Genomic DNA, 19,248 nt, shown 5'->3' with positions numbered 1-19,248 from the left:
TCAGAGGAGCTCCTGAGAGGAAATCTACAGTATATGGTTATTCTGCCTGGTGACAAACACAAAGCCACATCAACCATCTCATTACAAGCCTTAATTTTTTCACAATCATTGTCCACGTCCTTCCTCCAACGGCATTAAAATCCACAATATCTGGGTTTCTTTAGAAATCAAACTCGCTGATCAACATCCATCCTCATGCAAAATGTGCTAATTTTGGACGAGACATTGTTTCGAGGCTATGGTGGAGTCATTATGGCTTGATTTGCATATTGAGCATCACTAATTTCCTCAGTGTATCTAAATATGGCTGCGCGTAACAAACAAGACTACGTCATTGAACGTGACCCACTCTAGTCCTGTATCAAATGAGTGTAGAAATAACAGAAAATCATTATATTTGACTATTTTAAGTCTACTATATGATTTTTTTTTTAACTTTACATGCACGTTTTAGAAAAATGTGTATTTGAGAAAAAATAAACGGATGCGCAAAAGAGAATATTAGATGTTAAAATGGTGTGATCACACAAGCAAATCTATTATCCTTCCTCACACATTTTTGCACTCGTCAGAATTCAGGTAACTCACTTTAACTCACCTATGGTGACATTAATATCGCATTTGGTACCACGAAGAGCTCACTGTCAAACTCTCTTTAAAATGTCCTAAAGGGAAATTTGTACAACTTTATGCAATATAATATTAATTTCATTGCACGCATAATGCAGAGGTTGAAGGGGTGGATCGTGAATCGACCATGCCCCCCTTTTCCAAAACCCACCCAAACTTGCAGGGCGCGCGCTGCACTTCGCATTTGCTCTCGCGCACGGGCAGCTACAGTATGTGATGACAAACTTCTCTTCTTGTAACATCAAGTGGTTGGAATACATTTATTTTTTAAAACATGATGCCAAATGCATCTTTAGCAAAAACGTGGAAGGATTCCGTGGATTTGATGTTTAATCGAGGATGCCCGTCTATCTATTTCATATCCAGATGATTGGCGACCTACAGTATGAGATCTTTTAATGCCACGAGGAGCCCAAGAACCATGTAAGTGCTTTATGTTTATTATTCATTATTTTTAATTACATGTCACATGAAAGTAGTGCAGTTTTATTTAGTTTGGTGGATTTAAAAAAAACAGTAGTAGCATAGCTTAATAATTATTTTGTATAACTGAGTCCTTGGCATGAAAAGCAAAATTGTCGGTTAATAAACATAAAGGTTCACTTTCTAATATAATGAATTAACCGATCTTGGCCTTATTTCTTATTTTTCCACCTTATTATCCTTAATAAATATTTTTAAATATTTTCATATCAAAATAGATCATCTTTTTAATACTCTGAAGGACATTATGGTTCATATTAATAAATAATGTATTAACAAACGTTTCATTGGCCTTTAAGTCAATGGGCTGTATGGAGTGTGCAGAAAATGATGATGGATACACAAGTGTTAATTGTTCTCTTGGGCGTGACGTCACGCAGGACACGTAAGTGGTTAATTGCTTCAGGATGGTTAAATTAACAGCTACCACAAATGATCCCTGATAACGAGTATTATTTTATGGTACTGTAAAACAACTAATAGGCAACCTGTTAGGAGATTTAAATGATTTTTAAAGGCAAGCATTAATTGATTTACAGGTCAATTTAAAAGCTGAAGGAAAAGTAGCTTTGCTTGATGAAAAAGATGCCTGAATTTTTGCCATGCATATATCTGAAGAAACTATTCATATTTTCTGGTTTAGATTTTACAAATCTAAATAATTTATAAAGGCTAAATGTTTAAGTGTCGATTGTGTGTGGAGGACTAATTTAATATTTAGCATGGGGAAAATGTACCAGGCTAATGTTTTGTATTGTTATTGTTCTCAGTTCCGATGTTTTTGTGCTTATGACAATTTAAGGGTGTAAATGCAACTGAGTGATTTTTGTCTACTGCTTCTTCAAAAACGCATAAAAATAAATATATTTATGGCGCAAAAATACTTAAATTCAGTGTAACTTGATAATTCTGAAGGCATGTTGAAGTTCCAGCATGATTGTTATCATTTCTGAAATTTAAGGTTTAAAGACTAATTCATAATTTTGATATGATGCCATTTAATCTGTTTTGAAACTTTGTAAAACAAACTAACTTTAACTCTTTAGATTAGACAGACCAAACAATCTTAAAAATGCAAAAAATAAAGAGGTACAGTGGGTCCAAAATCATAATTAAACGCTGCAAAAAAAAAGTTTCTCACCGATGCGCGCCTCAAATAGTGAACATTTACATTCATGGCGACCTCTGACCTCGCGAGTTTTGTGCGGCTTTTTGGTCACAGGGTTGAACCCCACCGAGTGCGTCAATTCTGTCATCGGTGAGGACGTCACAGGCAGTGTGCCATAAGGACGTCATGATGCTCAACTGCACTTTGTTACCCTGAGCAATCGGGCCAAATGCCTCCAGATCAAACCTGCGCGCGTTTTACGCATCCCGTAATGGCGATGTTTTAAGGCAAAGACAAAGCAGGCACGTGTTTACTATACAGCTGTTGCTCTTTGATAAACGCCTTTTTTATGCCCTGCGTTTTTTGCTGCGTTTCCGTTTATTCTCTTGCCTGGATACGCAGGATTTCATGCGTACCGCACTGTAAATCCAGCCAACCTCAGACTGGAATAAACGCATTCTCTCTGATATCGATGGATGTTGCAGGCTCGCGTCTTTTTAGGTTGATCGTCATCATTTGACTTCGCGCTTCAATTAAGAAGTTGTCAAATTACACACAGGAGCAAAGTTGGACCCAATCGACCTCGTTTTTACAGGAGCCCGAGATGAAGGACGGAACGCGCCGAGGAACTTTCCATATTTTGCATGAAACTAATTACGTGCATTGGGCGACTTTGGAGTAATTTTGGATCAAATGGGTTTTTGCGCATGTTGTGCTGCCGGTGACACATAAGGTTGGGGGCGTGTTGTTGTCTTTGGTTATCTAGCTGTATGAGTGTGCTGGTCGTCATAAAGCTAGATAACCGAAAGTAAAAACCGCTTCTATCAGCATCGCAACGTGGATTTATAAATACATGTAGCTGTGTTTTAATGAAATATTGCTTAATAATTATAAACGCGTAATAATATTATTTATAAAGCTTGGACAACAGAATGCATGATAAAAAAATAAAGTACACGAAAAGGACAAAGCCTCAAGTTTGTGTGGAGCGTTTTGGTACCCACGTGTGTCTGTGAAGTATCGTTGACTCTGTTCAGTGGACTTACTGAAGCTCCTCAAATGAAATAATTGGAACATAATGGGATGGTGGAGGGAACGGGGACGGATTGGCACAGAAACTCATCGTTAATTGATGCGCTCGAGCGCACGTGGGGGAGATGATGTGAACGCCCGTGGACCCCCATTCCCACGCTCGAGGGCAAGTGGGCAATGTCTTGTCTGGGGCAGAATATGACAGACAGCCTCGTGAGGGGGGGCTCAAGTGCACCCTGCTCATCTGCATCACTGTGGAGGGTGGAACAGCAGACAGCAAGTGAATGGCTGATGTTGGAGAGCGTGTGTGTGTGATGGGAATGTAAAAATCAAGAAATAAATTAACAGGCTACTCGTAAACAATCCTGATGTAGGCCAACATAGAGACCCCACAGCCCTGATTTAGGGTCTCTCTTTCTCTTACACATGCACCCACCATTTAAACAATGCTTGTACATTAGAAATATGCCTATATAGACTTGTAAATCTTTGTCATTGTAGCCATATTTCCTGCTTAGATGACACTTTCTGACGTCACTGGCTAATACTTTAACATGTGTAGCTATGGATAAAACATTTGGTGACATTGTGTACTAACAGGCAAGTTTTTGTTTTTAAAATAATGAATATGAAATCACTTTGGTGTTGAAAATGAACTTGAATTTGACCATGAAGCACTGAGCCCTGAACTTCGTGAGGGGGCCAGACAGGTCAACCTGGACACTATGGGGTCAAGTTAAGAGGACCTGGGTTTAACAAAAAAATGACAAAGACGTGAAGAAAATATATACTGAATTTAAATACATGATATGCTTTCCTAGATGTTTAATGGAAACTTTCACTGCATTCAAATTATGTGTGTAAATAAATTGTATGGTGCCACAGACGATGCATTTAAATATTAAGTGTGTGTTTTTTAAAGGTATTATTCATTACAAAACATGCAATACCACCACTCTTGTTTACAATATTAAACAAAATGTCAAAAAGATATAGTACAATGTTTAAAGAAGATCCCATATCTGTTTAAAACCTCTATAGCTACTGTACAAGGAGGATGTGAAATACCTGGCATTACAACAAAATATAACGACCTCTGACAAAATACAAAATTCATCATTTAGAGCTCTCTGCCTGCTACCTGCCAGACATCTCACAGCCCCACTGTGAGGACCCGTGGTCCAAAAAATCCCCCATTGACCATAATAAGCAGTAATGAACGACTTCAAAAATATAATCACTGAAATTAGGCCACTTTGTCCGCGCACCATTCCGACACCTCAACGTAAAGATGCTGTAAATCATTTAGCAGTGAGAGGCAGACGTTCACAATGAATTTCGGTTAATTAACCTAAAGCTTGGGTTATGATGTGCCCACCTCCTTTTGGCAAAGCCATCATGTGCGATGAGATCGTGCGGTGATTGGAGTTTCCATGGAGATGATGAGGCGAGCCGTCTCCATATGGGCCGAAGGTGCCAGTGTGTCGTCTTGGCTGCAATAAATGTAATGAGAAAAACCATGTGTTACTGTATTTTAGTTTCAGTCCTTTGTGTTTATTACAGTCATTTGGCCACATACATTAAGGAATAATGCAAATATATATGTTTTACAACAGCTGATAGTGAGACTAGCAAATGACTTTGTACTTAATAAATGTTGAGTGGGGTCATTAATAAAATCAAGACTTTGGCATTTTGATGGAGAGACATAAAGACCTGGTTTCCTCTTTTGTTGTTGGCAGAGAATGTTATCTTTGATCCTTGATGCATGGTCTATAAATGAAAAATTGGTATCAAAGCATCATCAGAAAATCAAATATAAAATCATTATCTTTTGAAAAAATGTAAACAATTATGATCTATATGCTGCTGAGTGATGAATAAAGTACGCTCATTTCAATTTCCCATCTATGATACTCGGGCATCTCCAAGCACGTCATTGTCCACCGTAGATGCAGTGTCTCCTGTTTGCCACCATCTTAAGGCTTTGGCAGCGGAGACTGAGAGGGCAATCCCAAAATGTCTGCTGGCACACACACATTGCGCGCTTTGCATATGTCACAGCACAATGACTGCCCGTTACCATGAATACCAATTTTCTAATTAGCACCGTTTTCATTGGTTTAGCACCTTGAGCTCCAGTGTCTGATTGGTTGTAATCACGCAGCCTGCAGATTCTCAGGAGATCTGGTTTTGATGAACGTCCCGAGCCTCGTGTTTTGATTCGACGTGTAAAAACCACTTTGGCGTCGTCTGCTTTCCGATGCTGACGACAAATAAACATTGTGCGTTTTGACCAATCATTGAAACGTACATCAAATGCATTCATTTTTGTAAAGTCTTGAAGTGCTTGGAGAGGTTTTTTTTCATGCACGCATTCAAACATGCCCAACATTTCACAGCACAATAAGAGCGATGAAAGGAGTCCGGATTACTTTTGAAATATCACATTGGTGGTATGCATACGAAATGAGCGGTAGAATTACTGATTAATGGCGGGCAAGAAAAATGCAATTAATTATTAATTCACATTGAAGATATTCATGCGATATAATGTGCAACCGATCTTGGTGAGCATTTATGCATTCATTTTGCATTAACACTTATTCCATCGATCCCATATTGCCCACAACAATATTTGAAGGCCCACCCATTCACGATTTCCACCAAATAAAATATACTACATCATGGCAAGACAGATATATGTATATTTGCTTGTTTTATCCTATAGTGAACAATTTTGAAATTTGTTAAGGCCCCACTGTGGCCCCTTGATTGAGAAACACTGCTTTAGATGTCAAACTATACTGCATGTTAAAAGTACAAGAGCTTTACTCATGTCTATGAGATTATAATGCATGAATACAATTACATATTTCAAAACATTAACCATACAAACATATAAATGATATCTCTATATTAAAAACCAGATAGGTCACTACATGTACCCAATCCATTTAGCCTGAAATCTAAAATAGTGAACAGTGGATGTAATAATCTGCTTTTATTCTCAGTGTAATCTGAAATCTCTCTCTCTCTCTTTCTCTCTCTCTCTCTCTGTGTGTGTGTGTGTGTGTGTGTGTGTGTTAGGGGCCGCTGAATCTCTGACTCGCCCGCAGGAGGATGCGAAGGCAGTGTTGCCTCACGAGGCTGATGTAACTCGAGGTGAGTGCAATGCCACAGGGTAAAAACAGAGATGTGTATTCTCTGTGGATCATTCATAGACATGCATGCACGCTTGTAAATAAAAATATTTAGATTTGTTTTGGCGAGTGCATTGAAAAACAAAATCTATATGCACAAAGCTTAGCGTAATGACATGCATGCACATGCACAAGAAATAAGGCAAGCAAACCGCGAAAAGGCACAAAAAGGGATTTTGTAAAGATAATTTTCACACACTTATGATGTGATTTGCTTGTTTACAGCATCATGACCCATTGCACTAGAATTAGCATGCTTTTAAGAAAGCTAGAATACACACCAGTGATGGAGTGTGTGTGTGCATGTGTGTGTGTGTTTGAAGCAGGGTGGTATAAAACCAGGCCAAAGGCAACATTAAACCCCTGACCTATTTCTTCAAATCAACCCCACAGAATCGGACCGTCACATTAGATGCCTGTTGAAGTTCTTTATGCTAACAAACCCTAAAGATTTATCGATTATGTTTCTTTTATCAGTATTATTATGAAAGCGTGCATTTACATGAAGATGAAAATGTGTGTGTGCACGGCAAAATGATCTAATAAAACAGCATGAAAAAATTACAACCACAGGTAAAACAAAACAATAATAAATGCGTTCGTTTTTCTCAACATCTTGCTGATTGTTGCTAAATATGCACCGCTGTGCAAATATTAGCAGCTCAGCTTTTTTTATCTTGGCGGTGTCCAAGCGTAAATGTGTTTTTTGCACGTGGGATAGATTCACACAGTCTCTTTTTTTCGCCGTTCCCACCCAGGGAACAAAAGGCATGTGCATAATAAAATCATGCAAATGCATGCAAATTGCAAAGCCAAAATAGGGGTATGGATGTGGTGCTTTCCTTTGTGATGCAATCATCCCCCCCGCGGTGTACTTAAAGTGCCGGGTAAACCGCGATACAAAATGCTTTGAATGGAGCAGAAAAAGAAAAACAGGTGCTAATAATCCAACATTTTTAAATTAAAAAATTAAATATAAAGAGATATATATTTTAAAGAAAATGTCTTCCAAGCTATATGCTATATGTAAAAAAAAAAAAATTATATATATATATATATATATATATATATATATATATATATATATATATATATATATATATATATATATATATATATATATATAATCAATACTTTTTACTTTGCATGATAAATTTAACATGTATCATGCATTAATATGCAGACTTCACGTCCATCATGTACGTCTGTGAACCCCTAGAACACTAAGCCGTGCACAGAGACAAAAAAACAGCTCTTGTGATCCAGACAAGAGGGGCTTCTCACTCAGACACAATATGGCGAGATGCGCAAAGGCCCAGCGTGCAGACAGACGCCTCACGAGCGTCTTATAATGCGTGTCGACATTAACATTCTTGCATGTCTAATGCATCGCTCGCAGCAGACACACACTGTCCGGAGAGCGTGTGAACGAGGCCGTTATATCCAGGACACCCTTAATGATTTATTAATCTGCTCGGGCCTCATCTGAATATTGAAGCCTGGATGTAGAGCAGCTTTGGACCCAATGCACATTGATGTTGAGGGGCATGCGGTGTACGTCTGTGTGCCGCAATGCTGCTGGCACGAACGGCCTGCTGCATCACTACTGGTTATTCCAATACGAAACATAAACCAGATTTAATCCTAAATGGGCTTTACCATAAATTAATAAGGTTGTATTTGTTAACATTAGTGGATGCATTGAACTAACAATGGGCAATATAAATTTTCAGCTTTTTTTAAGCTTTGCTAGTTAATGTCAATACAATTGTTCAAGTTCATTGTGCATTGAGAGTTAAATATACACTGTAAAAAAATAGCTGTAATTATGCAGCTGGTTGCCAGTAACTTACTGTACAAGATAAAGACTGAAAATATTTCATGTTCATTTAATTTTGTACAAACTGTTGCCAGTAAATAACATAAATGTAAAATCTACAGTAAGTTACTGGTAGCTAGTTGTAATAATACCCAGTAATACTGTAATTTCTACAGAAATGTTTTACAGTGCACATATGTATGTATGTATGTATGCATATGTATTTATTTATTTTTTGTATATATTTATTTATTTATAGTAATATATATCTATATCTATATCTATATCTATATCTATCTATCTATCTATCTATCTATCTATCTATCTATCTATCTATCTATCTATCTATCTATCTATCTATCTATCTATCTATCTATATATCTATCTATATATATATATATATGAAGATTTATGCAAAACGAGATAAATCAATTTTTTTACATTTTTGTCAAAACATGTTTATTATTATGTTATCATCTTATTATTTTGTTTTATGGTGCTACTCAGCTGTATTTCTTAAGTTATGAAGATTTAAATCAAAACAAACCAACTGCAGTTGCATTGAAATCAATTGGACTGCACAACCTATAAAACAAGATTTCTGAACAATAAAAAAAAGGGTGGTCATCTCGTTTTGCAACGAAACTCTTCATATATATATATATATATATATATATTACTATAAATAAATAAATAAATATTATATATATATATATATATATATATATATATATATATATATATATATATATATATATATATATATATATATATATATATATATAAATACTGAAATTTACATAAATGATGTAATGCTGTTGAAATATCGCTCATTGTTAGCTAATGCATTAACTACTGTTAATAAATACAACCTATTGTTACGTGTTACAGGTGTAGTCAGTGAAATTGTTAGATATAGATCACACATTTATGAATGCACAAATTACACACATGCTATATAATTTTGGTGCAGATCTCGTGAACACCCTTGTGATTTATTTTTAGCTAATAGACTGATTTGCCGATATGCATTAATATATAAACCCAAAATTTTGAAACAAGCATAGCAAACATTTATGACCTGTCTGTGAAATCCAGGCTAAAGTCAAATAATCTAATGATGAGAAAGTTTGATTTTACTCAATCTTTGACATGACTTTACTAATATCACAGATATCAAGGTTATTTTTCACTAAATGTTCTTAACATTATGCAGATTTGATATGCATTGACATTTTGTTATTAGATTATTTTTTTTATATGCACACAAATTAAGGGTGGTTCTTAATAAAGCACATGGATGTTGTGAAGGGGGTGCATGAGGTTTCTGTGTGCCAGTCTGTGTTCAAACTGCTGCTCAGCTGAAGTAAAATTTACATGCTCTATAATACCAGGATTACTTTAGCATTTCACCCGGGGATTTACATCTGAAATGCGTTATGTGAACGTCTGCATGTAAATCAGTGACTGAACGCAGGCGCGTGAAAATATTTACTTGCACAGAAACATATGTAACCAACGTAACCCGCAGTGCTCATAAATAACATAAATATTACATTTTAGGGCTGTTATATGATCTTAAGTGTATTAAACGGGTACAAAGAAGATCTATAAGGCATGCAAGTGTCGATGGTTGCCATGTACAGATTGTCTAGTATTTATTTATCTTATTTCCATTAGGAAATGCATTTTTTTATATTTGGTGCCAATGATTAGTTTCTTGGTATAGTTTATCTTTTAAAGGTGCACTGAATAACAAAGTACACTACTATGTAGGCATACATTTTCTCCCACAAGCATTATCTCATATTAGCAAGAATTACGACCCCTGAGCTTATTAATGCATATTCATCGAGTCGGCACATATTTGCCGAAACATCGATAAGAAGTAATTTTGTAAACAGATTCGCGAACACATCCACGCAAATGCGACAGGAAAGGACAGCTCTTTGTCATCTGTTAATGCATTTCCGCCGTAGCCATTAAGTGGATATTTCAGCTGTACGTGAGACGGTGCTCTCTCTCAGGTCCCATGATGGAGTTCTGCGTTAGGAGTGTCAATGGAAAGGGAAGACAAATCGGAGGGGGTTTGGGGTGGCCCAGTCAAAGGGCTCATTGTGCCGGAGCGAGGAGCAAAGTTAATCAGGAGACCCAACAGTACTCAACGGCTGAGTTTGGGCCGGACAACTGCTTGGGTAACCATCCATTGTTCTTGGACTGAGGTACCAAACAATACCAGCATTGTCCCCGGGTCTCTCATGAGGGTGTGCTGGGGGTTTCAAGCTCTCGGCTCGAGCTGTTAAGGGCTTCGGAAGCGGATGGGAACCGGAGGGGTAAAGCCGGGCGGAGGGGGAGACGCAGGGCTCTCACAGTCCCTGTGCCACAAAGCCTTTTGGCCACGGGCTAGGAGAAGGAGAAAAATGCCAGGCCTGTCATGACATCTTCACGTCAAAGGCTCGCGAAAGACTCGTTCGGGATGAGGTAAAGGTTTGCGACAGGACAGAATGACAGAATGTCAGTTAGAGAGCCATCTTTGTCCTGTATCAATACGTCAGATAGTGTAGGTGAAAAGCATAAAGCATCAAATTGCGCATCAAATGATATGACAATAATTATCAAAATCCTAGCTGTCTGATCAGAATTTGTCTGTAAGCTTATTCCCCTGCACCTGTCAAAGGTTTGCTTAAAGTCACCCAAAAATAAAAGATCTGTCATTTAATTCACTCGGGTGTTGTTTCAAATCCCTATGATTTTTCTCTTCTGTAAAATACAAAACGAGATGTTACGCAGAATGTTATAGGGACTGACAGCTTCACTTTCTTGGACTCTTTATGAACGGTGACTGATGCTGTCGGTCGCTTACATTCGGCATTTTGCGGTTCACAGATGAAAGAAATCATATGGCCGAGGGTGAATAAAGTGCTTTTTTGGAATACTATGCTTATAACTATTATTTTCATAATCGATTAATCGAGCGATTATTTTTTCGATTAATTGATTAATCGAATAAAAACATACATATTTACTCACTGATTTTTCACTTATAGCTAAATAAAGCACTACATTAGGGTATTCACGTGTATAAAAGTGCAAAAGCCACTAGTACAGAGTTTTACTAATATAATATTTTTGATATTTTAAGAATATGAGTCAAAATGAGTCTTTAGAGATGTGCTAAGGAAATTTTGCCACCGATTAATTAACTCGTTGGTGGTGCGTGAGCATGTGACGTCACAGACCAACTAATCGCTAATGAAATTAGTTGACAACTAATGTCATTATCGATTTTTTAAGATTTGATCTATTCAGTTGTTGCAGCCCCACTTATAACAAAGACATGAAATGACGTGACTAAATATAAATTTGATCACGTTCAAAAAGATACTAATTTGAAAAAACAGTTCATGTTTATTTGTTTAATATCAAAGAAAATAGATAGCTGTCGTTCAATTATACCGTAAGATAACAAGTATTCACTGGCTTAGTTTATTTTAACATATAGTCAAAAAAAAATAGAAAAACAAACTCTTTTACTTCAGGCTGTACTTTAAATGAAAAAATCAGTATAATTTAATTGACTGGGGTGTTGTTTCAAATCCCTATGATTTTTTTCTTCTGTAAAATACAAAATGAGATGTTAGGCAGAATGTTATAGGGACTGACAGCTTCACTTTCACTGACTCTCTATGAACGATTACTGATGCTGTCAGTCGCTTAAATTTGGCATTTTGTGCTTCACAGATTAAACAAATCATATGCGTGAGGGTGAATAAAATGATTTTTGGAATACTATGCTTATAATTACGGGCTGCAACTAACGATCATTTTCATAATTGATTATTTTCATAATCGATTAATCGAGCGATTATTTTTCCGATTAATCGCCTAAACGGATAAAAACATAAATATTTACTAAATGTGATTTTTCACTTATAGCTAGATGAAATAAATAAAGTTTGTGCAACTTTAATGTAGTAAAATATCTTTAAAACTACAAAATATAAATAAAAAAACCCCGAAATGAGTCTTTAGTGATGTGCTGAGGAAATTTTGCCAACGATTAATTAACTCATTCGTTACAACGAATGTCATTATTGATTTTTATCGATTTTATCTATTAGTTGTTGCAGCCCCACTTACAACAATTCAAAGACATGAAATGAAGTGACTAACTATAAATTTGACCACGTTCAAAAAGATGCTAATTTGAAAAACACAGTTCATGTTTATTTGTTTAATATAAAAGAAAACAGATCTAGCTGTCGTTCAATTAGACAGTCAGATAAGTATTCATTGGCTTAGTTTATTTCAACATATATTCCAAAAAATCGAGCGAGAGAGAGAGAGAGAGAGAGAGAGAGAGAGAGCAAGAGAGAGAGAGAGAGAGAGCAAGAGAGATTCATCTGACACTTTGTGGCCCTCCCATGAAGGAAGGAAAATGTTACTGTAATTAGAAAGCGGCAAGTTTGGCACAAGGATAATTTCCCCCCAAACACTTTCATCTTGCTGTTCCCGCGACCGCCTAATTTTACATAATAGTAAGACACAGCCGACATGAAATCTCTCCTTAAGTCATAATGACACAGCCTCTATACGTCCCTTTAATGAGCATGTATGTGCCGAAAATGGGGGTCTTTTGTTCGTTTTAAAATCTGGGAAATTTCGATCCGGTATTCATCCAGTATTTTGCATGTGGGAAGATGGACGCTCCTACTATTGCTTCATTGTGTGCCATATCTGTTATCTCACCCCGACAGCACCTTGGGTGTACAACTTGGCGTTCTTTTGGGGATAAATTTCAGCTAGTGTGTGAAATGGGAAAAGGGGAAGCATCTGCCACCCCGAGCTATTAGGACGGGACGGAGCTGAGAGTAAGAGACGTCTGTGCTGTGGTTTGTGATTAGCTTCATTGTTAAAGGAATTTTGAGGTTGGTTGGTCTCAGATAATACTCTCTCTAATGGCTTAATATGAGCTTAGCTGAACTTGGTGTAAGGCTTGGAGTTACAGTGGTCTTACCAAATTATGAAGCAAACAGTAGAATAAAGTGTAATGATGACTATATAGGACCCCATCATAGTTTGGAAGTCTGTTGTTTATGATAGATCTGTTTAACTTATTTGGTCATTCCTTGAAAAATAACAACAGGAATGCACTTAAAGTCGAATTTACAACTTGAAAATTGATGTGAAGTTGGTGATATGAGGTATAGTAGGAATATTTCACATTCGATTTTGGAAGTAATACAGCAAAACCAGCACAATTAGAAGTCAGGAACAAAACATGAAAATGATCAATTATTATTATTATTATTATTATCTTTAAAAAAAGTCTGGATACAATCATATAATCATAATTAAACTTAGTAAAAATGGGAATAATCAAATTTCATTTAAGCTAATGTCTTAAATAACAAAAATAACAACACTGTACAATAACGTTGTATTCGTTAACATTAGTAAAGGCATTAGTTAACATGAATTAACAATGAGCAATATAAGATTTTCAGCCTGATCTCATGAGAATTCATACGTATTTAACGAGACGGCTATTTTGTATGAATTCATACGAAGTGAATCGTACAAAAACATACGATTATCATAAAAAAAAACAATAACAAAATTCCACCCCTAACTCCAAAAACACAGGCAAAAGCAAACCATACAAAATGTACAAATGTGGTCGTATGAATTAATACGAATTAGCCACCTCGTAAAATACAGTATGTACAAATTGCTATGCGATACCGTTGAGATTTTCTGCATGAATTAATCTTTTTTAATGCCAATACAATTATTCATGTTAGTTTAGGGCATACTTTAGTGCATTAACTAAAGTTAACAGTTACAACTTTTGATTTAAAATAAATTATTAATAAATGCTTACATTTTAGGGATGCAACAAATCAAATACTATTCAGTCGAAAATAGCAAAAAAAGCTTTTTTGGTGTTTGAATAAGTAAAAGACAGACTAAATTTAACAGAACAAAAACATTTTAAAAATGGCCGTAACTATAATAGACACTGCCTTAAAAATTTTTGATCAACTAAGACTTACAAGTCATGTCAACAGAGATGAATTGTCACAACTTATAAAATATAGTTGAGGAAAGTCAACTTAATTTTATAAGTTATAACAACTCACCTGTAGTTATAACAACTCATCTCTAGTCAAGATAAGTAATAGTAAGTTGAAATGACTTGTAAATCCGAGTTGATTCAACAAAAATTTTTAAGGCAGCAAAGTATTTTTTACAGTGTACATATAGCCCTTAATGTTAGTGTCCCCCCAATGTTTAAGGTGTGGTTACTGGCTTGTTTTTGATGATGCGATCAAATAGCAACTAGCGTAGATGCATTTTAAGTTTCAGAGAAAGATGCTATTTTCGGCCGAAAGGTTTAGGTTGCTGAACTTTCAGTGCATCCTTACTGAAATTAAAGGAAAACACCACAGTTTTTCAATATTTTACTATGTTCTTACCTCAACTAAGTCGAATTAATACTATCTTTTTTCAATGCGTGCACTTAATCTTTGTACAGCGCTTCATGAATGTGTTAGCATTTAGCCTAGCCCCATTCATTCCTTAGGATCCAAACCGGGATGAATTTAGAAGCCACCAAAAACTTCCAGGTTTCCCTATTTACATGAGTAGTTACACAAGTAAGTATGGTGAGACAGAATAAAACGTGGCGATTTTTTAGGTGGATAAAAAATGAGAACTATATTGTATGGCGGAGGAGCACTTTTTGCAGCACTTCGAACACCATCACTCCTGACTACCCCCTTTTCTCGCTCAAACTTCTGTCGATATTATTATAAAACAAATTTTTTGTCCGCTTAGAAAATCCCCACGTTTAATTTTGTGCCACCATACTTACTCATGTAACTACACATGTCTTTAAATAGGGAAAACATGGAAGTGTTTGGTGGATTCTAAATTCATCCCTGTTTGGATCCTAAGCAATGAATGGGGCTAGGCTAAATGCTAACACATTCACGACACGCTGTACAAAGATTAAGTGCACGCATTGAATAGAAATAGGTATGTATTAATTATTCTAAGTTGAGATAAGAACATAGTAAAATATTGAAAAACTGTGGTGTTTTCCTTTAACATGAACTAAGAGTAATAAATGCTGTAGAAGAATTGTTCATTGTTAGCTTATGAACTAATGTTAATAAATAAAACCTTATTGTAAAGTGTTCCCAAATAACTACCCATATAAGATAAATAACTACGTCTTAAATAGTCATGTCATAGCAAGAGTGATCTGAAAACATCATGTTGTGTGTACTAAAACGGGTGTGCTGGTACACAACATCATTGCTGTATGCGATATGCTGGATTAAGGTGGACAAAAGTATGCAAATATTGTTGCCCGGTTGTGTTGGGCTTTGTTTGAAGCTGTGAGGCTCACAAAATGAACAGAAGATGCACGTGTTGCCATCTGTGATACTGAGCATGGGAAACTGTAACCTTCATTAGCATAAGAATAATTGATACATTAAATTATCTTTACAGTCGCAGGGGCTTGCGTAGGAGATGTGTGCGTATGCAAATATAAAGTTTAGAAGATAAACAGAAACATAAAACATTGGCCGCTGGTAATTTATTTGATGCTTTTGGACTGCGATCAATTGATTTCTCCATGCGAAGAGGCGATTCGTGGTAGAAGCTTCACCAAAGGCCCTCCGCATAAAAAAGCGCTATTGTTGATTTTAAATAAAGTGTTAAATGGTTAATCGTTATTCACAAGTAAACAATGCAGTTTTATCTTTTAACTAAATATATAGTTGGGTGATTCTCACGAAAACTTGGTTTTAAAAATGTCAAGCATGAAAATGTAAAAATTGCTTACATTTACTTTTTTTCCCACCAGACATTGAAAAACAAAGTCTGGAGTAAATGGGAAAATTAATTTAAAAACGTTTACTTATCATTTAACAATTTTTGTAACATAATTTAAAAAATTAGTCCTAAAAAATCTCATTACCGCAACAGTCAGAAAACATCAACACTGACATATTTTCAAAATGACATGACAAACCTGAAAGAACATAATTTGGAGATTCTGCACATGCATTTAAAATCAAAGTATTATGCTTCTATTAATTAAATTAACATTGAATAAGCATCTGTTGCGGTAATGATAATCAAAATGTCGTGTAAGCATTCTGACAAGACAATATTTCAAATTAACTGTAAAAAAATTATCTTATCTGGTAGCCATCTTGAAGTAACTGGTCCATGTGCTTGGTCACTCAAAATCAAACTTTATTAAAATTCTGTATGTGTGCTTAAACTGTTCTCAAAAAGTGTTGCGGAGGATGAGAACATCAGGCATGGACACATCATTTTCCTAATTTTTCTTCATTATTATTATACATGAATATTCAGTAAATGTTTTTTCTGTCATCTAAAGTAGTTTAGCAAAACATCCATTTATTTTTTTTTCTTAATATTTTTGTGTTCATTTAATTAAATTACAACATAACGCATGTTCAAACACAGCCGGACACATTGCGGTAATGAGAATTTCAGCAGAAAATGAGATAAAATTTACAATTATAAATTCTTATGTTGAAATCACACATTGTGCAAGGTAGAACACAGTATTGTGTTAATTCTGATGCTTTTTAATTTTACTATATTACACAATTTAAAGCTAAAATCATTAGTTCCGTGGTGTTTCAATGGTTTCGTGAGAATCACCCAGGAGCTTTTTCTTTGCATCTGTATTCATTATGTATCAATTTTACTTTAAGTGACTCCTTATTTATTTAATAACTTTAACTACAGTTGAAAAGCATCAGTATATTTGTAACACTTGATGCTAGCTCATTTATTCTGGAAAATCTAACACTTTGAAATTTGGACTTGAACTTGATATATCAAACGTGTTTCATAATAAAAAATAGAACAAAAGTCTCAAATATAAATCAAACATTTGGATACGCAACTGATATTTAACTCTAACCATCCCAAAAACCTTGCGTCTTTCTCAATGCATTGATCAACAAGCAAGCAAGGACCCGACAAACACACAGAGGCTGCAAGCACTTTGTAATTCATGTTATATACAGAGATGATACAATAATGTTAAAAAAACAAAACTGCTTTGGAGATTGGTATACACACAAAATCACACGGTGAGCTTGCATCTCGCTCTCTAATGAAAGGACAACTGTGGTTTGGTGGCGAAGGCATGTGAAAGCTGAATATCTGACACCTTCTAACACACTTACACTTTACAAAAAATACTAAAAATAGCATACCTGAACAAAAAAAGGTAACTAATACCTTTCAATGTGTTACGCGCAGCACTGCAGGCATTTGAGGAACACGGTTGCCCTTGAAATGAATGTACTGTACTCTTTTCTTTACTATAGACAGACACACATTATATTATACAGTATCATACACACACACACTATATATGAAAGCCATGCGAGCCATTAGTGCTGTAATCATTTATAATCATGAAAATGAGAATATAAAGTCAGCGTCATGATCAATGATGGGTTAATTTAACGTAGAAACGAACATTTCCGCATCTCATAAAGCGGTACGAGGAAATTTCCTATAGCCACAGGCCAACCGGACATTCACGAAGAACAAATTAAGCAGGAGGAAAATCAAACATGAGAGAGATATCAAAAAAACGAAACTAGAAAAGGAAAATCTGACAGGCACATATCTGTCTTGTACGGAAGTGGATGACAGAACATCAGGAATTTAGACATGTGCCCATGAGGAGCATCTTTACTCATACAGCTCTTGATTGGTTATTTTTATCGGGTGAAAAAACGACTCAATAAAAGTAAAGGTTTAATATTAGGCACTGAGTACATGTCCTTTAACTGTGCAAATGTTTGTACTGTATGTTTAACGTGTTGTTATTCTTTTCTTTGTAGGAGTGGCAGAATGATTGAAGGACGAGCTCAAAGAATCATGGGAAGGATCTGATCTGGATCTTCATCTGTCACTATGAGAAAAAAACTCACAACTCAACATCTAAATATTTGTGAGAGTCCTAATAGATCCAGATGATTCAAGAATATAATATAATATAATATAATATAATATAATATAATACAAATATTTCCATGGCTACATTTTTGTTGTTTTTCCTCTTCAAATAAACATTAATGTTTGATTAAAATAATTTTGTCTTCATGGTTACTGTTATCTCTCTCTCTCTCTCTCTGTGTGTGTGTGTGTGTGTGTACCTGGTAAACACAATTTACCCCACAAAGACAGGAATATATCACTATTTTTGACCCTGTGGGGAAATTTTTGGACCCCATGAAGAAAACAGCTTATAAATCAAACTAAAAATTAAAAAATGCAACAATTTTTTGTGAGGAGTTAGGTTTAGGGATTCAAGTTAGAGAATAAAATATATACAGTTTGTACAGAATATAAGTCAAAGTGTGATGATTACATTCTCTGAAACAAAAGTACAAAAGTTGTCACTGGGACGATAGCTTTTAAAAACAGAAAGGGCCCTATTTTAACGATGTGAAACGCAAGTGCGAAGCGCAAAGCGCAAGTGAGTTTGTGGGCGGATCTTGGGCGCTGTTGCTATTTTCCCGGCGGGAGAAATAACTCTTGCGCCGGGCGCAAATCAATAAGGGGTTGGTCTGAAGTAGGTTCATTATTCATAGGTGTGGTTTGGGCGTAACGTCAAATAAACCAATCAGAACGCTATCCAACATTCCCTTTAAACGCAAGGGCGCAAGTTCCATGGCGGGTTGCTATTATTATGACGGATTTACCAGGCGCACGCCAGGAGTGGTTCACAGCTGAGGAGACCGACGTTCTTGTAAGAGCAGTCAAAGACAGAGAAGTTGTTTTGTATTGGTATAGGAGAAACCCGCCCAAATCAGCGTCGGTTAAACCGGCGTGAAAGGAAATAGCCACAATTGTCTCATCAGCTGGCATCCCCATCGTTGCGCCAAGTGCTACAATGA

At 35.9% G+C, this 19,248-nt stretch overlaps 2 long non-coding RNA genes across 2 annotated transcripts; one reads left to right on the top strand and one right to left on the bottom strand.

Annotated features, from left to right (window-relative positions):
* The first annotated feature begins 793 nt into the window (after positions 1 to 793).
* On the top strand, positions 794 to 18,385 carry LOC129446535 (uncharacterized). The gene is made up of 3 exons (XR_008645205.2): positions 794 to 1,053; positions 6,344 to 6,418; positions 18,190 to 18,385. It is a non-coding gene; the product is annotated as an uncharacterized lncRNA (long non-coding RNA).
* On the bottom strand, positions 4,062 to 5,952 carry LOC129446536 (uncharacterized). Its single transcript, XR_008645206.2, has 2 exons — positions 4,970 to 5,952; positions 4,062 to 4,746 (listed from the first exon to the last, which is right to left on the bottom strand). It is a non-coding gene; the product is annotated as an uncharacterized lncRNA (long non-coding RNA).
* Positions 18,386 to 19,248: the final 863 nt, after the last annotated feature.

The sequence above is a fragment of the Misgurnus anguillicaudatus genome, chromosome 12 (genome assembly GCF_027580225.2).
Source record: "Misgurnus anguillicaudatus chromosome 12, ASM2758022v2, whole genome shotgun sequence".
Classification (NCBI taxonomy): domain Eukaryota; kingdom Metazoa; phylum Chordata; class Actinopteri; order Cypriniformes; family Cobitidae; genus Misgurnus; species Misgurnus anguillicaudatus.
Note: the sequence above shows the minus strand (reverse complement) of the source record. Positions and strands in the feature narration are given on the sequence as shown.